Source organism: Eurosta solidaginis, chromosome 2 (assembly GCF_040869045.1).
Source record: "Eurosta solidaginis isolate ZX-2024a chromosome 2, ASM4086904v1, whole genome shotgun sequence".
NCBI classification, from domain to species: domain Eukaryota; kingdom Metazoa; phylum Arthropoda; class Insecta; order Diptera; family Tephritidae; genus Eurosta; species Eurosta solidaginis.
In genome coordinates, this window is record NC_090320.1 from 19,997,570 (window position 1) to 20,022,272 (window position 24,703).

General features: G+C 35.2%; 1 protein-coding gene across 37 annotated transcripts in view; it reads left to right on the forward strand.

The window, feature by feature from the left end:
* The window catches only part of Lar (tyrosine-protein phosphatase Lar), a 1,659,242-nt gene that overhangs the window by 787,910 nt on the left and 846,629 nt on the right, over nt 1–24,703 (forward strand). For all 37 annotated transcript variants that reach the window (XM_067764572.1, XM_067764575.1, XM_067764574.1 and 34 more), the window contains one exon: nt 14,422–14,493. The gene's annotated coding sequence lies outside the window, so the exon portion shown is untranslated. The remainder of the gene's footprint in view (nt 1–14,421; nt 14,494–24,703) is intronic.

The window sequence follows — 24,703 nt, forward strand, 5'->3', positions numbered from 1 at the left end:
AAAAACATTTTAATTAATAGAAATGTTTGTTAAATAAATTCATAATTTGGTAGAATATAGTTTGTAAAATTTTTCTTTTTTTAATTCTGAAAATTCTTAGATACAAATCTTTTTGAAATAATAATTCCTTTTCATCGCTCAAAAAAATTCTTAAGATTAATATAAAACTTTTTTTTAATTAAAAAAAAAAGAAAATTTTAAGCATACCAGTACAACAATCAGACGTGCCGTTGAGACTATAGCCCCGTTAACTTGCAAGCGTCTATCCTACAATTTTTTATAGAGACAATTTTTATTCAAACGAATTTCCTTTATGGAGTAATGCTGCTTTTAAACTATGCTTTGAACTGTCTATAAACAAGCGCCAATCACCCACTTTATTTTCAAATTTTAGTGCTTCAAATAAACTTTGAACATCATTGCAGTAGCAAATATTTTCTTTTTTAGTACAAAAAGAAGAGAAAGTCTTGTGTCTATTTCGAAATTTGGAAGTACTTGTCGAAGGGCCCAGACTGCCCCATTGCTGCAAACGAGATCCTAGAATTTCGCTATCAAATTTCGATAATTTCAAATCTCTGGCCAAGTCATTAAGTACGGCTTGTGAGACTCGAACGAGAGGTCCCACATCTTGTTCACTGTCTGAATTATCTGCTTCAGAGTCACTTTCGCTTGAGGCTTCAAAACTTATAGGCGGCCTAGGTATGGGTAAGGTATGGTCATGTAGTTTTGGTTTTTTAGCTGATGCCACATTTGGATAACTTATTAATTTCTCGTTTTATCTTGAAGGTCTATCACGCAAAAATAGCACTGGTCGTGGTTAAAGGGTTCAATCCACATCATTGGAACAGCAAACTTCATGTTATGACCTTTACCCGATACCCATCTCATTAAAGTTAATCTACAGGAGGCGCAAATAAAATGAGGTGTCCAAGATTTATCGAGATTTTTTACACGGAAACCGAAATAATGAAAGTATGCATCTTTGACAGAATTAGTTATTTTCCGAGCTGAGTTTCCGAAAATATAATGTCCGCAAATAAAGCAAAAATTATCCGGATTATTTTTACATTTAAAATCTCTTTTGCAACAAGCCATTTCGTAAACACATCTACCGATATAAATAAAAATAAATGTAAGGCGCGATAACCTCCGAAGAGATCTAAGGTCGAGCTTCTCTTCCAATTTACGTCGTGCTCTTCTTGGTTTTCCCTACAAATTGGCCGGACGGGACCTACATGTTTTATACCGACTCCTAACGGCATCTGCAAGGCAGATGAGTTTTCACTGAGAGCTTTTCATGGCAGAAATACACTGGGCGCGCTTACCAGACACTACCGAGGGGCGACCCCGCTTAGAAAAATTTTCTTCTAATTGAAAAACCTTATTTCTAAAATTTTTGATGTTGCTTTGCCTGGGATGTGAACCCAGGGCATACGGTGTGGTATATCTACCGATATAGTATGTATAAATTTGCACTACAATTTGCAAAACAAAACTTACAACAAACAGTAGTGGTGTCTTTTTAAATTTATTAGACCCTAAGGTAGAGTGACCAAATTAAATGTCTCGCCAATTTTATCAAAGTAATATTAAAATTTTAGAATAGACGCTTGCAAGTTAACGGGGCTATAGTCTCAACGGTACTGGTGTGCTTAAAATGTTCGTAGTTAAATTACCTTCAACATAGGAGGGCTAACTTTTTTTCGTCCATAGAATTTTTCCGATTTTAAAGTGGTTAAATCTGAAATTTTGTAAAAAATGTCTTTTTTCTCAACATTTTTTGAACGTTTTTTTGGCATAGTGGCCAAACTACTGAAGATACTGAAAGGAGGTGAAGGCAAGAAATGTTTATGGGAAATAGTATAATGTATAATTCAACAGTTTAAAACGAAAAAAAGAAAACTATACATTTTTGTCCTACCTATATGAAGTAGTGTTCTGCAAAAATGGGAATTTTCATATTTTCGCCGATATCTCGAAAACTAGATCTGCCACAGGAAAATGGAAGTCATATTCGGAATCAGGAGAAAATTTTACTTTAGGAAAGGCCTATTTTATTATTGGAGATTTTTTTTTTGTCGAGTAGTGTTTTCTATTAATAAAAAAAAGCTTGAGGGCATTAAATTAGAAAGAGATTTGAATTTTAAATAAGCAGCAAATTTTTATTCAAAAATTATTTGAACAAAATTGGAAAGCACCACATTTTTTTAAATTTTACAAAATTTAAATTTTTTCACACTTGAAAATTTTTAAAGACTTAATTTTTTATACGTTTACAATACAAACTTAAAAATATATATATATATATATATATCCCCATATCACAAGTCATCCCATTTTTTTCATTCGGGAGCAATGTAAAAAATCGCCCTTGTATCCATTTTGCTTCCTCAAAAAAGAAAGTCTGCTCACTTCATTTGTAACACTACACTGTACATAAAAAGACAGAATTAAAACCTAGCTAAAGTAGGAATGGCAAAAGCAATAAAAGTGAAAAATAATAATAACAACAACAACAACAAGAAAAAGCGTTTGACACGACACAACTAACAAAGTGACAACAGAATCAGGCCATGCTCCTACTGCTATTGCTGCTGGTGTGGATAGCTTGAAATGCTTGAGGCTTGTGGAATAGCAGCAGCAGTTGGTTATAGAGAGCAACAGCCAGCAAAGGATTATGCCTAGCTGTGGGATTAATAAAAGGATCTCAATGTGGAAAATGCCAGCTGTGGCAAGAATACATATACAAATAAACAACAAGACAAATATTGAGTATGTATTCGCTAGCATGGCTCAGGGAAGTGCAACATGGAAAAGCAGAAAAGTATGCTGCCAAGCTACTATACTCTCCACTACACAGTCAACAACCAAACAGCTATCCAGCAAACTATTGGCATAGTTGCGTCACAATGCCAGGTAACCAACTACGACAAATGACAATTTTGTCTGTTGGTATTGCAAGCGCTTGCAGCAATAGCAGCGATAGTTGCCGTAGAAGTAAGATTATACATTAAAGCTGGAGCTGAAGCTGCTGAAGCCAAACATATTTGATTGCAGCCCATAAGAAAAGTGGGCTTATGCTATTGTATTGGTGGCTGTATGTGCTATTTGTTGTACCATCCAACCCGTCAGCGAGAAAATGTAAAATGTGGTTTAGCTTTACCGACAAATAAATCATGAATTTCCTTCATTGCCATTCGTTGCATGAGGATGTGTGTGTGTTTGTATGTGTATGTATCGGCGCTCGCGTTTCTCACCAACTGAATGAGTGATGATGAAAAAGTATGCAGATTTGCATCTTAATTTTTTAATGCTTGCCATCAAGCATAGACTACATCACCACAAACGCATATTGAATGATAAGGAGGGCGGTGGAAAGATGTTATAGCCCCTCTGATACACCAGACCCATGCATTTCAAATATTAATCTAAGTGGAGAATATAATATTGCTATTAAAAGCATGCTACTCTTCGCAATCCGTCGAGTCTTTAAAATTATTTTTTGGTGTTGTTATAAGCAATCTGGGATTTGTTGTGAAATATCAAGCTACAGTACGGTAGTCATTAGTTTAACCGTTCGGATAAATTAAAGAATATTTCTACTTTTAAATCATTCCAAATTAATTATAAGCAATGGTGACTTAAGTTCCATAATCTAAGAATGGTTGTAGCGGGGTATTCTGTGGAGCACAGGGCTCATTTGTTTGACTGCTCCTAAGGATGGCTAGGCCATTGTGCTCTAACATAATCAAATGAGCTGAAACCCCTCTTACTTTAATGCGAATGGAAGCTAAATAATTTCATTTGTCCAATGTAGCTTAAAACATAATATCAGTGAAGCTAAGCTGTGCATAAAGCTCTTTCTCAAATATTCCATATGTGTCTTGGCGAGAGTCAGAGCAAACCTTCTATCTTCTCTACGTCTCTGCAACTGCATACAGCTTTTTTTAGATCTTCTCTCTATTAGCCATGCACTCCCGCAAGATCATGCCTTCTTAATATAGCTTTCCACTTTAGGCGTTTATTGTACAGAATGTCTATGATGTCAGCAGATTCTAGTTGTCAATAAAATATATGCCTCGGACAGGTTCTGTAGATAAATTTTTCTATCTTTGACGACTACATTAAGCTTCTTTAAGATTCCCATGCTTTAACCAAACAGTTTGTCTGAGTGAAGACGGTTTATTAAGAAATCGCAATATCTGAGATATGGACTTCAGGATCCAGCTGGTAGTTTCTTACTCAGTTGAGATAAACTCGAGTTTGTTGGAAAAAAGGGTAGGTGCTGCTCGTCTCGTTGCCCCTAGTCTAATTCGGACATTGCCCGCAGCTGGAGCAATTCGATAATAAGGTGAGGTAGCCGCGACAATCTTTGACTCAAGAAGTCAGCCTGAAACAAATTGCATTAGCTCGAAAGTTTTACAACTAAGTAGAGCAGCACATATTTCGAACAGATATCAGCAACCCTCTCATTCAGCTCTGAGCCACTCCTACAAATAGTCTACATGATAGGTGTTTCTTCATTTCTAGGATTATTGATCAAAAGTGCATTTCTTTTCGGTGGGTCGGAATAGTCTAGTCCAAGATTATGTTTCTTTTTAATTTTAGATATAGACAAGTAGAAAGAAAAAGAAAAGAAGGAAGAGAAAAAAGTGGGATTGGGTTGCCTTCTTTGCTATTCAAATTATATATGTGACCAGGCCTATGTAAAGGTGGCTTATGACTAAAAAAAAACTATGACTACTAAAAAACTGAAGAAATGCATTGTTTATGTTTAACAGCTGTTTCTCGCAATTTCTTTTTTGAGTCATAAGCCACCTTTTCATAGGCCGGGTCACATATAACAAAACTTCCTTCCGCTGAATGACCTGATCATATAGCTACGTCTGACATCCTAAGGATCTTCACTGAAACGCGAAATTAGCGAGGTATCTCTTAAACTCATACAGAGGCCGTAATTCATAGCTTCCGAAACCCAATTGTCAGCATCACCTATGCAAGGCGTATCGAATATGCATGTACCATACATATATTTGTCAGGCGAAGCTCTGACGACGGCAAGTTTCTCAAGGAACTAGGGATGGGGGCGCTATGGCCTAACGGGTTTAATGTAGTCAAATAGTTCCTGAGATGGTCGGGATCGTACATCGACAACCCCCCGTCTCCCTGGTTTCTTTCTTAATACCTGAAGCAGTACATGGGTGTGTATTCGTACTTAGCACATAAATACTGCATGTTTATTCGGTGGGGGTTTGTGAGACCTCTACTTGACCTGCATTGACTAAGTGTTATCTTAGACATTGGAAAAATCCACTTCATAAATAGCGCCCGAGCAGGGACGCGCTTCTGTAGATGTCTGATCAAGAACAACAACAATAAGCACCAACAATGTCGCCGCGTCTCCTACACATAATCTGGAACATCTTATACCGAACCGAAATTATTCAACTCAACCTTCGACAAAACTTTTTTCATAGCAGGAAAGCTTGGAACGAACACAGTACAAAACTTGCTGACAATGCAACGAGAGAGAAAAATAATGCCGCTAAGTGGCTCAAAGATAGATATATCAAGAAAACAGTCAGTAGCTACAACTCTCACTTTGGGCGCCATGCCAGCTTAAGACAAACATTTTTTTCTAGTATTTCATCTGTATTAAGAAAAACGAAAATATTTAAATAATGAAATGATTTAAGAAATTTGCTGCAAAATATGGCAATCAAGCGTTAGTAATATTCTTTGTGAGATAATGAAGAACAGGAGGGGGAGAGTAGCAACAGCTGCGACAAAGTGGGACAGTGAAAAAGGGAAAATGCAATAAAATGAAAAGAATAAGCCAGGACATGTTTGGCCAAAAATTGCGAGCAAGTGTTAAAAACACAGCCAAGTGTGCCATTTGTCTGTCCGTGGGGCCAACACTCCCACAGAGAGACAAGCATACGGAGAACAGCGCGCATAGCAACCAAATCTTCAATGGCAGAATTATGAGTGCACTTTTACTGCTGCCAATTTGAACTCTACTGATGTTGCTGCTGCTGCTTAAAACTAATTTATTTAGTCAATAAAAGCAGACAATCAAGTGCTAGAAAGTGCTAGTGAGAGCGGCTACATAGTACTGTTATGATGTGTCAATTGTGTTGACTTCATTGCCCTGCAGCAAACAAAGAAAATTGGTGTTTCTAGCATTTCTGCATTATCTGGTGGTTGTTGTTGTTGCTGTATTTATTGCAAATATAGAAGTATCATCACCTTGAAAGTGATTTCAACGAAGGTAATATTACTTTAATTGTTGACGTTGCTCTGTTTTTGTCTCTAATAACGTCAATGAAGCATGCACTCAGTAAATATTTTATATGAAACAAAAAAGAAGGCATTTGATTGTAGAAAAATAATTTTCCACTGTGTGAAATTTTGTGGAAAACTCAAGGCAAAGCAAGAGTTTATTTGCTTTATCCAAAGAAAAAGAAAAATCATTTGTATCTCAAATTAATGGCATTGCTGAATGTGTAAAATTGGCATGCTCAGCTTGCTGAGATCGACTTCACGCTGCAGCATGTTGCAAATAGCTTTTGAGTTGGCAACAAATTATGGCAATTCAAAACTATTTGTGCAAATTGATAAGTTGTTTGAAAATGAAAAAGGACTAGGTAGTGAGAGTAGACAATGTATCTTTCTAATTGGATTGTGATGATGTAGAATGCTGATGCGCATCTGTTTGTGCAGTTTGAAAAAAAAAAAAAAAAAATGTTTACTGGTATAACGAATGAAAGTGTAAACTGGAGGTTAAATAGTCTTCAGTGGACACAAAATGTGTAATGTTAAAAGCATTCCATCGACTTGTAGATCGCGGGCATAGATTTGTTTTGAGAACTGGTAGCTGGTGTTTTATGAATGGTTCCAAACTTATGTTTAACTGAGTACGTTATCGATAACGGTAGCTTTTACTTCTTCTATAGCGTGTACTTTCTTGTACCATTTACTCTTCCCAGATTGGATACTTCTTGGATAGACATCGATCACTTTTTTATACCGAAATCATTGCTTCCATTTCCGCATCCAATGCAACAAAATTACAAAAAAAAAACCTTGAAATAATCTCAAAAACAGCACAGAAAGGGCGTCGAAGGGATCACGGAACAGTTGTTGTTGTTATATTAACGACAAAGACATTTCCCGAAGGTTTTTGGGAGTGTTATCGATGTTGATGGTCCTTTGCCGGATATAGACGCGGTACGTTCCGGTAATAAGCACTATTGAGGTACCAGCCCGACTATCTCTGGAACAATTAATATGACCACCTTAAACCTTCTTGGCCATACCGCCCTCCCACCCCTAGTTCCATGAGGAACAGTCGAGAGATTGTATGATACTGTTACCTGAATGGTTCCAAACTTAATACGAAGTAACGCCAAAAAGGTCTAACATTGTTTTGTAGTCCTCACGGAGAGATTTGGTATTAAGTGCTTAAACAATTTCGATATGATTCATGACAAAGTCTTATTTTAGTCTCAAAAATATACAATACTCACACTTTCGAAAGCCATCACTGTACATATGTATGTATAGGTACTAATGTAATATGAAAAGCTTGTCTTAGTCACCCTGTTTTGTTAAAGTTAATTCTTTTGTTTAATTTTGATGCTACAATTAGAAAATCTGCAACCTTAACATTTTCCCTCTTTCAAACTCATTAATCAATCTTCCTTTTCACTCGCATATTCCCAAACAAACAACTTCATTAATTTCGTTTCGTGATTTGTGCTCATCTTCACTATAGCACAAATGACATTTAAATTGTGCTTAACGATGCTTGAAATTCTAATATTCACTTAAATGCAGAAAAAAAAAACAAGGAAAAATAATATCAAAATTAAAACGCAATAAAATTAAGTACAAAAATAAATAAACAACCCTAAACTATATTTAATCACTTTAGATGGTCGTTGTGCAAATTAACCGTTTTCTTGCTGACCTCAAGCATTAAACAGTAACAACTCCAATACAACGCGCCTTTAATGAGGGAGAGGAATTTGTAAGTCATTGGCTATAACTTTTTAGTTTCTTTGTGTTTATTTCTTTTTTTTTTGCATAATTAAATATTTGTTTTTGCACTTCAGTCAGTTAAGGGTATATACAACAGCGAACAGAAAAATAGTTTTTATTTTCGCTATTTAACGAAAAAACGTCTGTTAATTTTGTAACTGAAAACTGTACAACAGAATCTCAAAACCGTCTTCGAAAAAATTCGAAAAAGTTTTAGGAACATTTCAATCTTTACATTTTGAATCCTCTGAATCTTTTTTAGTCCACAGTTTTGTTGCCCAATCAACTTTAGCATAACGAAGTAAATTTTATAAGAATTTAAAGATATGCATTAATTTTTCGCATTTTTTGTTCCGCAGAAGGTTTCAGATTTTCTTAAAAAATAAGGCTATGCGCCTTTTGTATGAAGAGAGTATAAATCTCTCTTCGGAAAAAAATTTTAAAAATATTTTAACTTGTACTTAAAATACTTTAACTTGTACTTTTGTATACTAAAACTGATTGATCTTCAAAACCACAAACTCAAAAATTGTCAGAGAAATCCAAATAAAAAATTCGAAATTTTAGTATTTTTTTTTTTCAATTTTCGAAATTTTTCGAAAATATTGTGGAGACTGCTTTGCACAGTTTCAGTTGCAAAATTAATAGAAGCTTTTTCATAAAATTTTGAAAATTAAAATAAAGAACTTAAAATACAATATTAAAAAAAATCGCCACTGCAATTTTTTTGTTCGCTGCTGTATGTTGTAGTTGCCAACAGAAGAGTGCCAGAGCTAATTCCATTAACTCATTTTTCCACTTAAGTATTGAATAAAGAGCAGTTAAGTACCTTTGCTTTTGTTTGTATGCTTGCGCTGTTTAAGTGTTTACTAATTTTTTTCTCCCAAGTTTCTCCCATTTGTTTATATACATTAGATAATTGCAACTTAAGAAATTAAATAGCAATTTTAAGATTTAAAAGAGCGTTAAAGCATAATTATATCTATGTTTTATGGCAGTGAAAAAAGTTTTTAAATATCAACACTTGCTCTCTATTATTCATTCTTGGGAGGTATTAAAATATATTTCAGAATAATAAATATACTGACCACAACCCCAAACTCTATCAAATTGCAACCTTCGATAAAGTTTAGTCAACCAATCATAAAATAATGAAATACAAATTTTTTTTTATAGTAAAAAAAAAGCTCAAACATTTTTTTGTATTAAAAAAAGCTTAAAATATTTTTTTTTAAGTTAAAATAAAACAAAAAATAAAAACAAAATCAAAAAATAAAAATAATTAAAAATTAATCAAAAAAAAAAAAAAAATTACGAAAAAAATTTTTAAAAAAAAAAGAAAATAAAAATAACAAATAAAAAAAGAAAAAAAACTTTAGTTAAACATATTTCTCAAACTATTACTTGACCTAATTAATTAAAGTTTTTTTTATTTTTCTTTTAATTTCTTGCTTGACCTTGTACGAGAAATATTTAATGTTTTTTAATTAAATAGATTTTACATTTTTTCTATTTTTGTTTGATTTTTTTTTTCATGGTTTAATTTTGAATGCGTAAAAAAATAAAATTAAGTTATAAATACAAAAAGATTAAAAAACTTTAATTACAAATATTTCTCAAGCTATTGCTTGACCTATTTAAATTAAGGATTTTTTTAAACTCGCGATAGGAAATCGAGAGCTAGGCGATACAACTTTTTGATAAAATATTCATATTTTTCGATAACAAATCGATAATTTGTCACGAACTTTTGGGTAACATATCGATAGCCTTTAGATATAAAATCAATAACTTTTAAATAACAAATCGATAAGTTTTCGTTTACAAACAGATAACTCGTCGATAAGAAATCAGTACTACAAATTGATAACATGCCCCTTTTTCCCTTTTCCCCATCCTTTCCTTGTTTTTATTTGCACTTTAATTTGGTTCATATCAATTCACCACATGCATTGTTCTTACATTACGCTACAGTGTACACTACACACCACGCTTACATTCTGTATTCTCCCTTCCCATACACTACACCTACACCTCTACACTCTGTATTCCCCCTTCCCAGACACTACACCTACACTTCTACATTCAATTTTCTCCCATCCAGCATACCAATTTTAAAGACAAAGCCTACTTTCACACTATGCTTACATTCTAGACTGAGTCTTGTCAGCTAACACGACTCGTTTCTTACATACATTTGTTAATTTTATACGTCGACATATGCAGTGTACCAAAATAATGTACATTACACCAATTACTACAACCAAATTATTGGTTGTTGTAAATTAAACAACATTTCAGTTGTAACAACACTGGAAATTCATTAGAAATAACACAAATCGAAAACAAAGTAACTATCCTTGCCGCATTACAGCTGCGAACACGGAAATAGCAGTATACATTTTTACTAAATTTCGTCTTTTAAATTCCTCTTTTCTTATTTTAGCAAATTTATGAAAAAACTTCCACAAATTTCGTAGCTGATTATTTTGATATCTTTATTTAGAGTTTTCAGAATTTTTGTCTGTTTATCTTAAACAATTGTAGTCTAACAAAGTACAATTTATAAGTCCCTCCAAACACGCATTGATTTTTGAATTTTTTTTTTCGGAGGGATGTTTTAAATTTTTTCCATACAAAAAAACAAAAAAAAAAAAAACAAGTTCACACTCTGTATGACGAAAAACACCCTTCGGAAGAAAATTGTGAAAAATCTATTTTTGTTAGACTAAAACTGATTGGACTACAAAATTGCATAGTCAAAAAATTCAGAGAACTTCAAATAAAAACCTCGAAATTTTCGTAAAATTTTCTCGAATTTTTCGAACTTTTTCCGAAAACTTTTTCTAGATGGGTTTACATAGTTTTAGTTACAAAGTTCATTAAATTTTCTTCTTAAAATATCAAAAAATAAAATAAGAATTTAGTTGAAGAAATTTAAACGAAGTTTCTACTGCTCTTTACGTGTTCGCCAGTGTACATCCGAGAATAAATGTGCACACCTACAACTCTCTAATCAATTACTTGCTACATTGACTTTACCTCTTAACCCAAAATATTGTACCGAAAACATACAAAAACACTTCAATCTAAAGCAAGACAAGCTCGACAAGTTAAGGAAGACAACACAAAGTCCATTCAACAATAATAATTATAATAAAAAAATCAACATAAATATGTAACGAAGCTTGCGTCCGAGCGCTTGTCTCATGAAATTTACTTATAGTGATGACCAGCAGATTTTTGTTGTAAATCGACAAGCTAACAGAACTAGTAGAAACAGGATAAATATGCTGACAAACTCACATTTGTAGATATATGAATATGATTATTCCTTATGGTATGTATAAAGGATGCAAGGAAATTTGAGTGACTGAGTAGTTACTATACTGTATGACAGTATATTTGTTGTTGTGTTGTAAGTGCATGAATGATTGCAGAATATTAACGAGAAGCAGAGTGCAAGATTGTATATTGAAGGACAAAAGTAATTCTGAATTTAGTGGATCGTTAGCCTTTTATAGTTAAATGACAGTAGGTGTGAAACGACTAGGCTAGTTGACTAGAAGGAAAGAGAAATTTTAATTTAGGTCATTGTGATGCAGACTTTCATTTGATGTACATATTATCGTAGTTCTCAACGAGTTTATGACAAAAGCTCCAGATCCGGGAAGAAGCTTATACTGAGAGCAATATAAACATGTAATCAGTGTAATCAGTGTAGCCAGTGTTTTCGAAGCTCGCTCCCTTTTCGGTAGGTTTTGCGCTGCTTGGTACTAACTTTTCTGTTTCTGTTCTCGCTTTCTTCTTACTTTCCCTATCCTTCTTGCTTACTCTATCCTACCTCTCCCTCTACTTCCACCTTTACCACTACCTACCTCTGCCTCTTAGTTTTTTTTATGCTAACTACGACGAGCTCAGCAACAATCTACGCGTTGTCCTTGCCTTACTTTGTCTTATTCCAAACAGCTAACACAGCTATGATTGTTCAAAATATTGAGCCGTACCGCTTGAGTTCCTGCCGGCAGAACTGTAGAAGTATGACTGGATACAACAAATGCCCAGAAGTTCTACGACAGCTGGCAGGAGTTGATGCCGGCCCAATGGTTGTTAAGCTGACTCAAAGTCCACACGTTCAAAAGTATAACTCCAAGGTGCGCAGTGACAACTATAATCACCTCGCAAGATCTGGTTTGAGATAAGAAATCCGCGTTACAGTTACCACAGAAACCATAAAGCATTTCTATGCAACCGCGTGCGAAATCAAACAATCGCCGGTCACTATCGACCCCCAGTGATTAGTCTCAGCGCATTAATTGCGACTAGAATTGCAGATTAAACATTAATCTCCCTAAGCGCTCCGAGGATCAGTGCAGCACAACGTCGACTCTACTACCCAATGAGGGTTGTCTGATTTCTTGAATCGAGTACCTGTTCTTCATTGAACTTGGATTCACATCTGTTCCACATAATCCCTACCACCATAACCATGAGTTCCCGCGGGTGCCTATAAACTTTCTACTGACAAGGCTTCCCAAGTCGTCGGGGAAAACCAAAATTTGACAAAGCCCTCATTTAAGATCCTGAAGGTGGTCTGTGGAGGCTTGTGACCACGACCCAGAAGAGATAACTTTGCCCAGAAAGAAAAACATGTTTAATACCTTGCGCGATCTATCTCCGCCGAGATTTAAGCAGAGCTTGTCTTCCACTTTGCGTGGTGCTGCTTTAAGTTTTCCCCACAAATAGGCGGGATGAGATCTACGTGTTTTTTGCTGGGTCCGAACGGCAGCTGCAAAGCAGATGCATTCTCACTCAGAAACTATACGTGGCAGAATTACACTCACAGTGTTTGCCAAACCACTGCCACAGGGCAGCCTCGCTTAGAAAACCGAAGATTTGTGGGGTAAAAGAAATTGTTAATGAAGCAGTCGTCCTAGTACCATAAGGTGCTAGTAATGAAGCATACCATATTCAAATCCGCCAAAGCAGTACTCACATCCATAACACTCCCCTAAAATTTCGGGGAGACGTTTACAACCACAACAAGAACTTCCTTGCGCTCGACAGAGCCATCCATCAGTTTGATAACCGATTGGATAGCTGTTTCTGTAGACTTCGCTTTGCCATAGGCATTTTGTGATGCCGATTTTAGTTTTAGTGAGCGCCCATATTACTTATGTGGAGATCAATAGGGCGCACGAATTTTTTACAAAGGATTATGAACAGATTGAGTTCTCTTCAGATTCACCAAATTGCGGTCGAAGTCGGAGTCCTCACGTTCAGACGCACGCTCCCCGCCCCTCTCCGAAGTTCCTATCCAAGTATTAGCAAAGTAATGATCAGCTGAGGCGATTGTGTTCAATATCCAAAAAGTTCTGCCGAATGCTTTGTCTATCTGCATTGGGATTGTCCTGCCTGGGGCTTCTCTGTCTATGATCTGTCTATGTCTCATAGCCGCTAAGTTCCGAATTCAAAACTACTTTTCTTTATTCCATTCAAATAACTCAAAATTCGTTCCAAAATGCAAACATGAAACTCAGCAACATTGCTGCACACCTACTAATCCTTTAAAATTTGACACACAAATATTTCATATCAAAACTAAAATACCTTTAAGACAGCACAAGTATAATCGTTAATCAGCTCAATTAAATCGTTGCCGCTCTTGCAACGTAATCAACTCAATCAATTGGATATCGTTTTGTATTATATGTAAACCCATTAATTATCCTATAGTAGGTAATTTCAAACACAATTCAGACGATGTAGTAGCTATTAATTAATTAATTCATTATCTTGCAATTAAGTGCAAGATAAACGACAAATTGTGGCTCTATTTCTACACCTCAAACCCTTTAAGCTTTGCATTCGTCCTTCACGCAAACTTGACGTTTATCTATGTCCATCATAAGGCTACGCATTAAATGTCTTTTCCCGTGTAGTTGTTGTTGGTCAATGTTTTATCTATCCTAAGTCTTACTAAAGCTGACTTCTCACTTTGCTTGGTCTTCATCAATGAAGCAAATAATTTTTTGTTCTTATTCATTTACTTTGTGCTGTTGTTTCGGTTAAATATCAGATACATTTATCAGCTCATTGATTGTAGGTAAAAGCGGAAGTTGTATTGCTATTGGTGCTGTTGTTTTTGTTACACATTCTCTCTGTTATGACCTTTACTGTTTGTATTGTGCGCTTTGTAAATATAATACTTTAATTGCGACGATAAATTGTTTAAGGTAAATGAGATCAAATAATAATAATTAACTTAAATACAGCTGCTCAGATTGTTGCATACTTTTAGGCGCATAACATATCTGTACTATGAACGCTATACATAAAAATAGTAAGTAGTACAATTTCTATTTCGTCTTATTTCAGTTGACCAATAATATATCCAACTAACTTAATTAAAATCGAAGTGGCTAGAACAGCGGATAACCAGACTGTGAGGTAAGAACAACATAATAATACATACTATAAATCCATAAATCTTATGAAATAAACACGTTAAATGTTGATTTAATGTAAAAACTCAGAGACTCCTACTTTCAAAGCTAAGCTTTGTCAAATGGTTAATTTCGAACCAAAACTGTTTAAACATAAACTAGGACACGACTTTTCTGGGTAATGGACTAGGGGCCGATCTATGCGAAAACGTCTAATTTATGGAGCGTATACTTTAAAAAACTTATTACATACTTTTTTAGCAAGGGTATTGCTGGAAATTGGATAGAGGACACAAGAGAAAAGAAAAGCGAGGGGATGGAAAAGAGACTGAGAAAGATACAGAGTTAGACGAAGATAGATAGAGTGACCGGAATAGGGAGAAGGATGAGGGGCTAGAGAGTGGTAGAGAGAGGAAAGAGAGGGAGGGGCGAATAAAAGGAAGAGAGCAAAGGGGGAGTAAGAATTTAAAACTTCTTCAAAGTCACACACATACACCGAAGTTTAATCAGAACGTCTGCTGGATTTGCTGGTTTATTATAAGAAAAATCTTCATGTTTAAGTTTCTTTTAATCGTTATGGAAGGCGAAATATCTTTTCTGAATTCTCTACATCCACTGGACATTTGTTAATCCCAAGTAAATAGGTAAGAATATTTTGTTTCCATCCCTATTATGTCGAATTATTAAAGTTTTCAATTGGTCTGTGGGTGTAAAACTGCATGCACATATGGGTGCATGACATAATCTCGAGTAGCACATTTCCGAAACACAGAATCCAGTAATTCGTAATCTTAACTCTACTAAATCCTGGCTGAACATGGAAGACTCAAGGTTGATGGGCTTTGGTTTTGTAAGAGTAATGTGTTGTCTGGATATTGCCTTGCCGATATATTGTTTCATTTATTTTGGGAGCTTATATTCAGATTCAGAAATCTGTATAATGCCTTCAACTTCAGGTAAAGATGAGATTGCCAATGATAGTCCAACATGTAAGAATTGAAGCTTGAAAAAATTTGAACAAAATAAAGAAAAGAGAAAACAAATACAGGATAAAAAAATAAGCCATCACAACATCAACCATAACGGAGAGTAGATAAGAAAAAAAAATATATACAGAATAAGAGCGTTAAACTTGAAGTGAAGAAAGAAATAAGAAGAATATAACTATGAAACATATTTAAACAAAATACGAATTGAAGAAAATAAGAAAAAAAATTGTTTAAAACAGCAATGAAGATATGAGAATCACAGAAACTCAAGGCAGTAGGATGGACAAAGGCAGACCACAAACGAACTTAACCGAAAAGAGTTAAGGAAATCGGAAAAATAAAAACGGAAAGAAAAATACAGAAGGAAGGTGTGGAAGATTAAGATTAAGCAGATAAGAAAATAATGGGAAATAAGAAAAGAAAAAAGAAGAGAGAAAGATACAAAATAAATATAAAAGGCGAAGAGAGCAAGAATAAGAATATGGAGAGAGAAAAGCTATAATCGAAAGAAAGAGCAAAAGAAAAAGAAAAAAGTGATAGGAGGGAAAAGAAAAGAGTCAACTAATGAAAGGCACTAATAAAGTTTACCTACATGTATGCATAACAACAATAACAACAATATGAAAAAAGTATATACAACAAGGAAGGGACCAAAAGTAAGATAATTTACAAACAAATCATAAACTCATTTAATTAAAAAGAAGAAAAAAATAACGAAAATCAACAAAAAAAGAGAGTGTATAAGAAATATACAAATTAAGATAATATACACAATTAAAGAAAAAAGGGGAAAGAAAAAAATAAATAAGCAAAATATAAGGGGAAACTAGAAAGAGTAACAGCAAAGCAAAGAGAAAGAAAAAAAATTGGAATGGGGAAACCGAAAATGAACCTTGTAAAAGAAAAGGTGGGGTAAGAACATTTCATAAGAAAACAGGAAAGGAGGAATGGAGCAAAATGTGTAAACAAAGTAAGAAAAAGGGAAAATAGCAAAATGAAAAATGGGAAAACGATAAAAAAGGACTACGGCGTAAAAAAACAACGCAATGGACTGCAAAGATTGAAGGGAATTAAAAAAGATTTTTAAAATTTTGAAGAGATTAGAGATGGAGGGAGTTTGGCAACGAAGAAAAGGAATGTTGACACAAAGGTGGAGTAAATTTTAGTAAAGAAAATATAAATAAATAATAATAAAAAAATAACAAAAAAATAACTAATTAAAAAATAATAAATAAAAAAATAAAATAAAAAAAATGAAGATAAAAAATAAAAAAGTATAAAACAATTTTGTTAAAAAATAAAAGAAAAAATAAAAAGAAATTTAAGTAAAAGATAAAACAAAAATAAAAATAAAAAGAAAAAAAAAACAATAATAAAAATTATAAGAAAATAATAAAAACCTATTTCCTGCCGCTATAACTCCAGAACGTACCAACCGATTTCCACGGTTTTGCATTCGTTGGAAAATCTCGGGCTCCGTGAGGTTTGTAGCAAAGAAAATTCGGGATCGACGCACAGAGTCTCTAGATATAGGCCAAAATGTGGAGCTTATATTCAGTACCCATAGAATGTGTTTATAGAATATGGATATCAAATGAAAGCTGTTGATGAGTGCTTTAGTACAGGATATTTGTCATATAACTGGGAGGCTAGGGTCTCGAGATATAGCCCAAAACGTGGCCCCGGGTACCCCTAGGATGTGTTTACACAATATGGATATCAAATGAAAGCTGTTGATAGGTGCTATAGTACAGGATAATTTTCATACAGCTGGGAGGCTAGTCTCGAGATATACCCCTGGGTGACTAGGGTCTCGAGATATTTATTTATTTATTTATTTATTTATGGCAAAACTGATAAATATGCATGCGAAGCCGAAATAAAGACATAAATTAATAATACCCACATACCTATTTACATACGTCCTATTCGATTTGCCTGAAATTTGGTATATAAATTTGCCTGTATTATATATATTTTTTTCGGGAAGTAGACCATAGACGGACTGGAGGAGGGATTGGGACTAGGACTGGCACTGAGCATCGGAATGGGACTTGAACAAAATACATACCACCCCCTGGGACTGGCAATAAGATATGAAGAAGAATTAGAAAAACTTATGAGAGAAAAGAGAGAAGGAGGAGACTGAGAAAGAGATAGAATGATACGAAGATTGTGATAGATGCAGCGAAAAATACGGAGGGAGGAGTTCATACAAAGATTAGGAAAAAGTGTAGAGTGGCGAGGGCAGAGTTAGTCGGAAAAAGCTTATTAAAATGTATGCAGATAGACCAAATTTAGGGCAGAACAACGTCTGCCGGGTCTGTTATCATACATATATAATTGGCGAAATCACACAGAACGAAAAGTGAAAGAAGAATTACTGAAAGGAAGTTTATACGTTATATAGAATAAAAATTAGCCTTTTACTTACATACTTTCATGTCTATTGTAAGTGTGTGGACTATTTCACTCGCATATCTTGCCCTTTTATCAGTTATTTAGTTTACATACGTGAAACGTTTACTCAGGAATTCCGAAAAATACTAATATGTGTTTAATTAAAACAGAAACCTCAAATACCTATTTGCTTAACCAGAAAACCCTCAACTTCGTGACTGAATAAACTGATAAAAAAGTATGTGGAGTAGAAGAGTACATCGTAATGGAGGTGTATGTATGTAGTTATACATATATGTTAATAGAAGTGATTTACTCATTCACAATTATCCACTTTAACAGGTATGAAACTTTCAATTTGAATTGTTTTTTAATTCATTAACCTCTTTGCTGCCCACAATTGCACCACACACTAACAGTAATGTCGTGTTTAAAACGAGCGGGGTAAAGTAGGTCGTATGTATACATACATAAGTATGTGTATGTAATTCATTTACTTTTCTGTTCATATCCTCTGCACAAATGTTTGTTGACTGACATATGACCAGTCAAACTTTTCCCATCAACCAAATGGCATTTGCCACTTTTTTCGCTACATTGCACTTGAGCAGATTTAAAAAAAAAAAAAACCGAAAAAATATGATAAAAGTAAAATCTAGAGAAAAGGTGTGCAATTTGCGGTGTAATTAAAATCAACATTGTGGCAAACTGTGTTATATGTATGCATACTTACACTTCAACTAGCTTAAGATATGCCCAGCAAACATAGTGATAGTGTATCAAGACCTATACTCATGAGTACATGATACGTTAAGGTATGAGTCACAGATATTTGTAAGTCAGATATGCTTCTTATATGCAAAGTAGAGTATGAACTGAGTATGAGTCTGATATGAAACTTAAAAGTACACATAACTACGTGTATTTCAGATTTTTTGAGTCAGTTGTGAGCCCTTAATATGCATAAATATCATTCTCACTATTTATAGAATTTAATTCTGCGAACAATCACTGACATATTGTTTTTGTACCTATAAAGACTGACATGTCTTCATTCACGGAAATCCTTGTTTTTATCTCTAAGGAGTGTGAGAGAATCTAAGCAATTCATGGCAAGCTTTAACGTGTTTGCCTGAGACCATCTTAGTCCTCTAGGGGAAACTTTAAATGAATCCTCTTTTTAGTGAAAACACAGAGGATTTTGCTGATCAGCAGGCAACTATTAGGTTCCCAGAATAATGTTGATTGGGTCACAGCGCACACACTGTTGTTGTTTTTGTTATAGCGATAAGGACACTCCCCGATGGTCTTGGAGAGTGTTATTGATGTTGATGGTACTTTGCCGGATGCAGATCCGTTACGTTCCGGTAACAAGCACCTTAAAGGTACTAGCCCGACCATCTCGGGAACGATTTGGTATGACCACATGAAACCTTCTAGGCCATTTGTTATGTATGTCTAAGACGCTGTATTCATATTGGTTGCGTCTTACATACTTAGGTTGCTATGTTTCTAACTTTTAGTATGCGGCTCACATGAATACTTCAAACTAGTCATTATCTGACTACATATTCAGGATTTTACTTGTTTGACAAGTGGCTTACGTAGCCTCAACTGAAATAAGCTTATGTTGTTGTTGTTGTTGTAGCGATAAGGTTGCTCCCCGAAGGGTTTGGGGAGTGTTATCGATGTGATGGTCCTTTGCCGGATACATATCCGGTACGCTCCGGTACCACAGCACCATTAAGGTGCTAGCCCGACCATCTTGGGAACGGAAATAAGCTCATAATGAGCGTATACTCTTATATTTAATTGTAACTCGTTTATGACTTACCAATACTAGTATAACTCTCCGAATGTTTGCTGTGTTGTAAGTGACTATTCGTATAGATAAAAGAAATAGAAGACAACGTTGCTAAATTGACTTTCGAGTATTTCTAGAATGAAAAAAATCATATGTTCTGATGAAGGAGAATTGCAATGAAATTTTACTATGAAACAAGAAATCTTTTTTGAAATACTAAGAATTCAATAAAAGTGTCAGTAAATGCCAGTCTTTCCTTTACTAGTCTTATTATTAGCTTCTAATGAGCAAAGTTTCATCATCATCATCTTCCTCAACTCCTATTGGAGCATAGGGCCTCGACCCCCGACTTAAATCGTATTCTGTTAGGTGCGGTCCTTGTGATACCATTCCACGTGTATCCTGCGTCTTCGAGTTCTTTATCCACAGTTCTGCGCCAAGTTTTCGCAGGTGCACCAGGTCGTCGGCTTCCTTGTGGATTCCATCGCAACGCTTGTCTGGCTATATTTACTGTAAGTCTTTTCTGAGTGTGACCAATCCACAACCATTTAGGCTTAGTTATTTCTGAGGTAGCCTTAGGTTGATTTGTTCTAGACCATAAGTCGTCATTTGAAATTCTTTCCGGCCATCGAATGTTCAGGATTCGGCGCAGACATTTATTAATAAAAACTTGTAGACGTTTCTAAATTAAAGTTGAGCTTTTCCACGTCTCGCAAGCATAAAACAGTACTGATTTAACATTCGAATTAAAAAGTCGTAACTTCTTTTTTAAAGATATTTGGCTGGACCTCTACACGTTTGTCAGTTGCCCCAAAGCCATTTTTGCTTTGTTTATGCGAGACCGAACGTCCTCATCTGCACCGCTTTTATTTCAGACAATACTACCAAGATAAACAACGGACTCTACACCTTCGATTTCATTTTCGTCAACCGTAAGCATTATACTATGTTCAAACAGAAAAATAAATTGAGGAAATTTCGATTTGAATTGAGTGCTGTTCATACAACTCGATTTAGCTTACACAATAGTAATTTGATAACTGGTTGGCTCATCGCTACAGCAAGAACATACCTTTGTTCAGACTGTCAAAATGAACACGCACATTATTAGGCGAATGAAATGGAATGAAAACATAAAACTTTGAAATTTTTGTGTGTTGTAAGAAAATGTGTTCAATGTTTTGGTTTCATTTTGATTTCATTTTGATTTTGCCATCTTCTTTTTACAATCCCTACTCCAGTGAAATGAAAGACATAAAATCAGCTGATGAGACGAGCCAACCATATAGTTCAGCCATGCGTAACTGACGTTTAAGTATACTCAATAAACACACTTTACAATGTTGCATTTGCAGTTTGAAACAATTTATTACGCAATTTTTTTAAATTGGCAATTTATTATTACAATTTATTATATGACAAATTGCGTAATAAATTGCCCAAATAGTATAAATTGCCAATTTGGTGTGTGTTTGAACCTAGTATTAATGGCCTTGATGAAATACTATAGCCGTATCTTATGCCTTTCGTTTCCGCTGTATTGATGCTCAGTCCGGCATCCTTTGCACGTATGTTAACAGCTTCTAAATTGTTTTGAAGGTCAGTTCTTCTGTGATTCTAAGTCCTCTAGCTGAGTGAAAGGCGTCCACTGTACACCGTGCCCACCATTTTCTGCGTTCCTTATAATCTCGTCTAATGTCAAGATGAACAAGAGCGGCGAGAGTATGCATCCCTGTCGTACCACGCTTTTAACTTCGAAAGGTTCTGAGAGGCACCCATCGTGACTGACCCGGCACTTTAATTCAGCATACATTGCCCTTATAATGTTATCTATTTTATTTGGCATCCCTCATTTTCGTAGTATTTCCCAAATGTATTTCCTGTCGACGCTATCAAAAGCTTTTTTAAAGTCAATAAAAAGTAATCTTCCGTCAGGTATGGGAAAAAGAATCCTACCCTCATCAGTGGAATAAAGGCATATTTGTAAAAGTCGCAAAAAAGGGAGATACCTCTGATTGTAACAATTACAGAGGTATTACCTGATTCCTAGCAAAGTATTCTCCACTATCTTACTGTCCCGAATTCAAGATGCACGGAACTCTAAGAGAAAATCAGTTTGGCTTTAGACAAAACCGATCCTGTGTTCATCTAATAAATACCGTTCGAATCATTGTTGAACAATGCTGTGAATACAGAACACCAGCTTATTTACTTTTTATTGAGCAAAGTTTAAGCGAAGTCAAACAGGTGTGAACTACAGCATAGTTTCCTTAACACCTTAAGTTTAATATCCTATCTCGTAAGGAGGCACCGTTTCCCACAGCATGGGAAATAACGATGTATAGAGGGACTTCAAAAGCTAAAGGAGAACAGATTTTGTCAACGTTTCATAAGCTATTTAAGAAGAGGAAGAGACAAGTTTGACTAGCTCTGTTTTGCATTGAGACACCCATCGAGTTGAGGATCCCTTCAATTACAGCCGAAACTGTGTTTTTTTTCATGTAACTTGGTTATTTTATTATGTCTGATTTTTTCAATTTTATATGTAAAAATGTTTGTCTTGAGAATCTCTGTTATTCCTTCTAATGCCCTTTTTGAGATCCGAGCTCGTTTTATTATAGCTTTTTGTGCTTAACCAGTTGTAAGCTGTAAAATTAGGGGCAGACTCTGACAACTTATTTATTTCGTATGGGGACCAACCCAATCTAATGCATATTTGTTCAACCATACGCATGGTTACATACATTTTGATATCGATGAGATTGTTTATAAAATATGCAAACCACCATTTCGCGATTAGGCGCTGCCAGGAACAAATACAGCAAATAAGAAAACATGAGCTTCGACAAAACCACTACATATGTTGGCTTGAAAAATAATAAATATAAAGTAGAATCATAAAATCATACCAGATGAAAGGGTACACATAGCAAGCGAAAGCACAACAATCACTCATCGCAGCTAGCGGCAGGTAAAAAGTCAAGGCAGTAAAAGGATACAACAAAAATAAAAAAATGTAAACGAATGCGCAGGGTAGATAAAGGAATGAGAAAGGTGGAAGAAGGTGTAAGAAGAGCAAACGAAAGAATGTAGAAAGCTAATATGAGTTAACCATCTCGATAGCAACATGCTTTAGTAGGCAGTTGAGTTATTCGCTTTTAAATATGGCCAACTTTTACTGGATCTTGCTATGGAAAGTAGTCCTTTAAAATGTGTGGCTTCTGGTTGCGGTGGCATTGTTGACGTATATGGAAAATGGATTACAATTTGTAAGTTGGTTAGTGAATTTTTTTGTCCTGCTTCAAGTCCTACTTCATTGGCTGAGTTAGTGGTAGCGCTGAGCCGTTTAAAGCCAATAATGGTTTTTGCGCCTTAAAGTATGCCAAAAAGTATCATACTCAAATAGGGCCTGATGGTGCGCTGAACGCAGTTTTAGCAGGGTGCTACGGTAATGGAAAGTACTTTGCCGAACCTTTTAATATCGGAAGGGTAATATTGAAGCTAAGTGAGGTTTTATCAAATTTTCACCACGGATGCGCGGAGGTTTAAAATATTGTTATTAGCGGGGCTCAATGAACAGGGTATTTGATGAAAAATGAAGCGTACAGCGAATGTTCTGGTTGAGTCGATCTAAGCTTTGGCGAAATGGTTTTTCACTAACTTAGTTTGCTACCTACTTTTCGCAGTTGGTTTGTGTGGTACCAGCCATGCTTAGGCACTTCATTGGATAAATTGGCGACAGTTGGTAACACCAAGTGAACTGAGATCGTTTTCCACCTGGTCCTTCATATCCTCTTTCTACTTCGATGAAATGGCTTACCCATTCTTCGGTACACGCCATTACCACCGAGTAAAATTTTGGAAGAAATTTTCTTTTGTACACTCTTCCCACTATAGTATAGACTAATAAAGGATTTGGAAGAGTGGGTTATTGATATTTGGCTGGTAATGTTCTACTTTATCATCTGAGTCTGGACTCAGAAAAATATTCGGTGCAAATAAGTGTGTTTGTCTTTGATAGCTGTAAAAACTGTGATTGGGAATGAGAATAGCAGAGTGAGTTGTGGTGTGAGTCGAAGTATGAGCGGGGGTGGGATAAGCAATGTGAGTGAGAGTGGTAATGTTAGTGGTACATTAGAGGGAGTGAGAGTGGAAGAAAATGCGCGTGTTTGGATTTTACATCTGTAAAAACTGGAATTGGGAATGAGATTTGTAAAGGGAGTTGACGTGGGACTCGAAGTGAGAGTGAGGTGAAATTAGGAATGTGAGTGGAAGTGGAAGTGAGAGTGGAAGGAGGGACCAATAAAAAGAAATAATAGATGAATATATCTTAGGCCAAGACTTACTATGCGTGCTATGCCTCTTAACTCGCCTTAACAAAAATAATACATATATAAATAATTTTTTATGATGACATACATAAATAATATCTTGAGATTTATTAGTAGCTAGAAAATTTTCCTTCCAATCAACATGGTTTGAAGGATTTTCCATCTTATATTTGCTATCGCTTTGAATTTTCAATTTATATTTTTGCTTTTTTAAATGCATAAGTGGCGCTGTCATCATGTCATTATTTAATATTAATGTGCCCCAAGCACAAGTTCATGATATATGGATAAGCACCTGCCTGCTAACATGTGTGATTAGGCGCCGGAGTTAGAGTGCTACAGATGGTACTGCGTGGCGGTATTTTGAACTATGCATTGCTTCTGTAGGAGCAAAGAGTGCATTAAAAAAGCGGTATATTATTTTGAGAACGGTCGGACGGGAAAGGCAGCCGATGATGTGTCTGTTGTGTCAGTTTTGCATCCGAGTTATTGCGATACGTAGAACCGTCTGCGGTTGGACTATGAAAATGCTCCATAGTCTCTTCCTACTCGTGGTCTCTATGCTCTTATAGTATATCAGGGAAACTGCAGGTTTTCCAAAATGATCATCCCTAAAGCGGAATACAATTTGCTGTTTTAAACTCCCCCTAGGCAACATAAAAGCTCTAACGCATGATTATTTTGCCACTA